Source organism: Vitis vinifera, chromosome 17 (genome assembly GCF_030704535.1).
Source record: "Vitis vinifera cultivar Pinot Noir 40024 chromosome 17, ASM3070453v1".
Classification (NCBI taxonomy): Eukaryota; Viridiplantae; Streptophyta; class Magnoliopsida; order Vitales; family Vitaceae; genus Vitis; species Vitis vinifera.
In genome coordinates, this window is record NC_081821.1 from 10,819,912 (window position 1) to 10,827,361 (window position 7,450).

Here is a 7,450-nt window from a genome sequence, read left to right on the forward strand (position 1 = left end):
AAAATTTGGTGGCAACATGCACTCTAAATTTGAGGTGACATTGGGAGCACTTCCCAAATTCCATTTTTGACAAGCTATATATCGTTTTAAAGCTTTGGAATTTAGGATCCAATGCTTCAAACTATGTGCATATTGGAGCTAAAACGAGAAAGTTATGCACACTTGAAGCAAACTGGTCATAGATGAAAGTTGAGTTTGAAATTGGCAAGTTGAATTTGAAATGGTTTTTGACCATTTAAAACTCATAGAAATGCAAGGAAGCTTTTGGAAGAGGCTAAGTTCGAATCTCCCTACCTATTTCAAGCAAAAGGCACGTATTTCAAACATGAAAACATAGAGTTTTTGCATGAGCAATGGGTAAGTTCGAAATTCATTGTGAATTTTGAGCTCACCTTGTTGATTTTGAATTGGTCCAATTTTCTCCCTCTTATGAGTGAATTTTGAACTCTCCCAAATTTCGAACTCAGCCATTGGTGATCAAGTTTAAGCCCGACTACATGTTGAAACAAGTTCCAAATGTCTCCATTCAATTCAAAATACATTGTACTTATTTAGAACTCGTAATTTTTGAAGTTTTTTTAGGTTGTTTATGACTTTTCCTTGTAATAAGTGGCTAATGATAGTGTGCCACATGTTAGGTCAGTGATGATACTCTATAAAATCTCTTAGTTATAGGGTTTAGACATTTGGAATCTCTTTCAGGAACATTTTTCTGGGAAAGAAGACGAGAACTTTGGTTTGTTTCTTTATTTTTATTATTGAATATATTGTTTTTAGTTTTTTTATTCAGATTATATATTTTTACCCTATTATGGATTGTGAATACGACATCACCCCCATGAAAGGCTAAAAATCCAACTTGGGGCTTGAAGCATGAAAACCTAAGGATTAGAAACTCATAGAAACAATGGGTAAATTATTATAACAATGAAATTAATTATTGGTTGGATTACAATTTATCACTTTTTTATCCTATCCTTGTGAGTTAGTTTAGGATATGATATGGTAGGGTATTACCCGATACTAATGATTCTAGTTAACTCTTAATCATTAGTTATCATGGTCTTCCATATTGTTATTTGTTCCAAAACAAAGTTATAAAGAGTGGGAAATGTTGAAAAGCCTTCATTCATTTGATGGCTTTAGGAATTTGTTTTAAAAATGAAAAATTAGGTTTCAGATACAATTTTGAGTTATAAAGCTTAACTTGATCACAAGCAGCCAAGGATCCCAAGACCCTAAGATCACTTTACTTAAGAAACCCTTGTTCTCTTTATTTCTATGCCTTAAGTTAGATTGTGGAAAGCCCTAGATTTGAATCAATTGAATTAAAAATCAATATTCGTTTTGTTATTAATTTAGTTCTTTTACTTAGTTTCACTTCATTCGCATATTATTTTTCACTTTAGGATTCAAATAAAAGTGATTCATTTATCCTAATATTGACAAATTCCATGAGCCAATCCTTAGGGACGATACCCTAAGTAGTACAAAAGTCGTAACGACTTTTTCTCTAGTTTTTCTTGAACAAAGTTGTTACGTAAAAAGGCTTGGTATTTTGGACAACAGAGAAGATCGGTCTTATCCTATAGCCTTAGATTGATTGTCTAATTTCATGAACTAGTTGTGAACAACTCATTAATCTTCCAAGAAACCCATGACTTGAATCTTTAGCGCGACTCTTAATGCACCTAATTCATGTATAATGCAAGTGAAACAGACTTGAATGCTCAAAACATTTAATAAATAGATATAGAAAAGTGAAAAGAGAACCAAAATCATAATATAAATATTAATGAATTTCATTTATTGTTTCATCCTGACATGTTTTTAAGGGTTTTATCCCAAAAATCTCTTATTAACCTTAAAACACACTAGGCACCATAATAGGCCTGTCCTACAGTCATATCATCTCTTTAAACTATCTCAAAGATTAAGTAGTACTTCCTCTTTATATGTTTTCTCTTCCGATGGTTTCTTAGTTCTTTAGATTGTGTCACCATCCCATCGTTATCACAAAATAGGATGATAGGCAATACAACCAAGGTAACTACCCTAAGTCCCATAAGGAACTTCCTAAGCCAAATCATTTCCTTTGTTGCTTCAGAAATAGTAACAAATATCACTTAGAATGTGCACATATCCAAAGGTACCTACGAGAGTCTTTTTTAGACATAAGTTTGAATTTGTTTACTGAATGCGTACCAACTCATTGCTATAGAACATAAGCATATAATCTCTTGTTCTTTTAAGATACTTGAGTATATGTTTGATAACCATCTAATAACTTAGTCCTAAATTGGATTGTTTTTAATCGATGATAATAAACATACATCATTCCTAACGAGTAAATTGCCATCTTCATTCAAGATCTAAAATCACCACCATGTTTCCCTACCTATTCTTATACAATTATTTTTATCCTTGTTTTGACATCCATTTATTATATCTCATAATTAAGATACACCAAAATGGATATGAGTACTTTGATAGATTTGAGCATGGCTACTGGCAAAAAGGTTTTCCATAGTCAAAACCATGTCTCAAACTATAACTTAGCCACAACTTTAGCCATATAAGTCTCAACCTTTCCATATACTTTTTTCTTCCCCTTGTAAACCAACTTACTCTTATGGGTTTTATCATTTCGAATACTTCTACAACACCCTTGACTATGTTAAAATACTAGAATTCTAACTTTCCCTTCATAACACCTTGCTATAAATGAGCATCAACGTCACTTATTGTTTCATCATAATTTGTAGGATAGAACCCTCCCACTATGATGAGACATTTATGTATTAGAATTATTAGGAATGATATGTGTTTATACCCCTAGATTCATATCTTATGCAAATGTGGGTTTATCTTTTAGCATTTTCTAGTTTATATCACTCTTTGCCTTATGACTTATCATATAGTTTTCATCAAAAGTCTAGCATTTATATTAATAAATAACTCATGATGATCCTTACTATAAAGGTCTTCATCCAGATCAACCAAAAGGTATTTGTTAGCACAAATGTTAGATTTTCTAAAGAATACTATATGATGAGTAATAGGGTAAAATATGTTATAGATTGGAAAGCACTTGAACACATTCCCACATTAGAACAAAGAACTATGGGTTTAAAGATTTTTACGCCTACCAGTCATATTACTTCTAAGACACGATAGCCTTGTCATAGTAAAAGGGGTTGTTATACAACATGATAGGTTCATGTATTTGAAAGATTTTTTTGAGGTAATTTCAAAGGAACATCAGATCAATCCCACGAATTATGATGAAGCAATGAGCAGTGATGATGTTATTCTATGGCAATGAGCTATTAAGACAAAATTATAATCTATGTATTCTAATGAAGTTTGGGGTCTTATAGAAGCAATTGAAAAGATAAAACCCATAGGGTGCAAGTGGGTCTACAAAAGGAATAGATGGGTAGGTGGAAAGGTTGAGACACATAAGGCTAGGCTTGTAGCGAAGAGTTTTAGTTAAAAACTTAGTTTCAACCATGAGAAGACCTTTTTGCTGGACTATGCTCAAATCCATCAAAATACACCAATCCATTGCAATGCATCTTGATCATGAGTTATAGAAAATGGATGTCAAGACAATATTCTTGAATGATTATCTTGAAGAAAACATCTATATAATATAACTTGACAGTTTCATAACAAAGAGTCAAAAGCAACTTGTGTACAAGTTGCATAAATCCATTTATGGATTAAAGCAAACATCTTGCTCATAGAATATCTATTTTGATTAAGCTATCAAGATTCTTGATTTTGATCAAAACGAAAATAAGCTTTATGTATATAAGAAGACATAAGGAAGCATGGTTGTTTTTTTTATCTTGTACATTGATGGCATTCTACTTATTGGAAATGATGTAAGGTTATTGTTATCAGTCAAGATGAAAGATTTAGGGGAGACACAAAATATTCATGGGATTAAGGTTCTTCGGGACCACAAGAATAAGAAGATTACGCTATCTTAAGTCACCTACATTGATAAGCTTTTGGTTAAATATGTGATGTAGGACTCCAAGAAGAGTGTCACCCTTCAAGCATGGAGTACCCCTTATTAGGATAGAGCTCTTAAAAGCATAACACGATGTAATAAATTTGGAATTCATTATTTATTAAATATTATTTTAGTTTCACTTTTATCTATTCTTATTCCATGCATTGTATTCTATGAGCATTCTCGTCTATCACTTTTTGCACTATACATGATTTGGGTGCATTAGAAGTTGTACAGAATATCCAAGTTATGGGTTTCTTATAAGCAAATGACTTGTTCACAACCGGTTCATGAACTTAGGCAATTTATTAAAGATTATAGTGCACTACCTCGTAATTGGAGGGATAACCGATCTTGGCCATTAGGATTGTTTTTTCATGGTGAGTGCATTAATGTGTATGGTTACACATGGATAGGACCTACGGTGATTTATGATATAAGGCTATCAAGTAGTCATGACTTCACTAAGTTGTTCATTGTGTTGTCTCTCAACCTTGAGAGAATATTAAGTTTGTCTTAAAATTAACAATGGCTTAGACTTATAGATAAAATCGTAAGATGATCATATATTCCCTATGGATTGGGTCACTATTGATGAAAACCGATAGCAATAATTATTCTTAATAGAGGCACCATGATATTTCATAGGATTGAGACAGAATGTCTCATTGGGTGATCCTAAAAAGGTGTGTTCAAAAAAATTATGGTCATAGTAGTTCCTTAAATGGAACTTGATATAAGTTCCTTGTGAGTTAAGGCATGTCAATTAAACACACAATAGGAGGATCTATAACTCAAGGATAATAGAGGTAGTCTTGAAAGGTTAAACTTTCACCTTATTAGAATACGGACACCAATTCATAAGGAGACTAAATGCAAAGGGTAGAAGGTTATGGAATTGAGCACATGGTGTCTTGTTGTTATTTACATAGGATAATAAAGTTCAATTAATTCTCTAAGGTGAAGTGTTGAATCAATTTCAGAATTGAACTATGAGGAAGCCAATACTTCTTGGGTCCTAATAGTCCCCGTTCAAGCTCATGTATCTTGTTGGCACAGTTTATAGGGTCGAATTAGTTCTAAGTTCACTTTTATGCATAAAAGTGTTTTGATAATTATGCAAGGTTCTATAATGGTAAGTGAACAAGGTCTTTAGATTGAACTAATTGATTAATTAGTAGGTCATGTTGGGTTAATTAATCAATTAGGACCTGTTTGAGCTAAATTAAGTGATTCAAGCTCTTAAGCCCACGAGGAAACCCTATAAATACCCCTAAGGGTTTCCATAACTTTTTCATAGAATTGTGTTCCACCTCTAGAAAGAAAAATAGTCATAGCCTTTACTCTTTTTTCCCCTACTGGAAGTGTGTCAAGATCAAGGAATAGTCATTGGGCGGAAAATCTTGAATCTACAAGACTTTCGACGATATTGATTTGATTTTTAAACACTTGGAATTTTAGGTATGGGAACATCTAAATCTAAAGGTTAATACTTTCACCCTAAATATATGTATACATATATTTTGAAAAATTAGTATTGCTTCCATTACTTAGATTTAAGATGTCAACACCTATTTCCCATAATCAATATCCTGAGACATCAAAGGAGAAAGATTGCATGAAAACAATACTCTACATCTCAATAATGGGTAGCCTTATGTATGCAACGCTATGTACCAAATTGCATATTTGTTTTGTTGTAAGGATGGCAAGTAGATAATAGTCCAATCTAAGCATAGAGCATTGGACAGTATTCAAGTATATACTAAAGTATTTTCAATGAATAAGGGATTATATGCTAGTGTATCATTATGATGAGTTACTATGCTTTAGGTACACAAATTCAAACTTTTAGTTCGATAGAAACTCTCACAAGTCTACCTCTGGGTTTGTGTTCACTTTAGGTGGTGGGGTTGTTAGTTGGAGAAGTCTAAAGCAATCATGTATTACTAACTCCAGTATGGAAGCCAAGTATGTTGTTACTTCTGAAGCAACAAAGGAGACCATTTGGCTTTGAAAGTTCCTAATGGGACTTGGGATAGTACCTCTAGCCGCATCACCTCTGATATTGTTTTGTGATAAGAGTGGAGTAGTGACATAGTCTAAAAACCAAAAAACTACCAGAAGGGTAAACAAATAAAGAGAAAGTATCATTGATACGTGGGATAGTAATTAGAGGAGATATAGTTGTGGAGAAGATAGCTTCACGAAGAACCTGACAAATCCCTTCATGATACTTTTGTCTACTGGAGTCTTTGATAACCATAGAGATAGTTTAGGCTGAAAATAACCATAGTAAAAACTTAGGAAAAAACACAAGGTAATTGGATACCGCATAGCAGTTGAGTCAGACATGGGTGGGTGGGAAAAGGAGCTATTTTTGCCAAGGGTAGGTAGGAAATGGAGCTGGTTTTTCACTCTCTTTTTTTCTTCTTACTCCAAATGAAGCTTAAAAGGAAAGATGAAAATTCCAAAGTTCTTCTGGACATTCTGTGTATCTAGAGTTATTCCAGTACCTTTGAATTTTGGTAGCATTGGCAAAGGCAATAAGAATCCACAAACTTACAAAAATAGAACAGTCCATTTGGTTGTACAGAAAACCGACAGATCATTTGTTAAATTTTTTCACGAAGATCTTTGGTATATGGAACTAGTGAATCTGCGGGCAAGATGCTGCCACTACTGCTGCCTCTCTAGCTGCTGTTGGTAGCCATCCATTTGGCATAAGAAAATGATGTCAAATTGGGACAGGCATAGGCTCTTAGGAGGGGATGCCACGAGCCCTGGATCTATTATAGGCTCCAGAGCATGTGCAGCCTCAATAGCTACTAGCTCATATCCTGGTGGAACTGGATACCTGGATAAGTATCATATAACACTAGGAGATGATAAGATTTGTAAACAAAGTCAAATTTTATATTTTAGAACGAGGTCTAAATGCTTTGAAAGAACCATAATTTCTTCCGTCATTTCAGTGCATAAAAAGACGAAAGAACCACAAGGAGATTTCCCTTCTCTTCCCTTGCTTCTCCTTTTACTTTATGTTTCACTTCTCTTCTGGGTACTTAGCCAAATAGAGTTTAAATAAAAAGAAAAGAAATGCAATTCTGAATATCATATTCCATACTGTTGCGTCCTAGAATAACTAACAAAAGTAACACAACATAGGGGGGGGGGGGGGGGGGGGGGGGGGATTGAAGCTCTTGAAACAAAGTAAAGGAATCATAGCAGCAATTTACATAGTAAAGGAAATTGGGGACTCAACCATAAAAAGTTAATCACATCCCAAATTGAAATTCAAAAATCAACAAAGCATTTCATCTCAATTTAGAATTCATCATAAGAGAAAAAGTAAAGGGCTACATCCAACATAATCTAGTGTTCAATGCTGTTGTGGAGTCTTGGATTGAGAATGGATGGAGATAT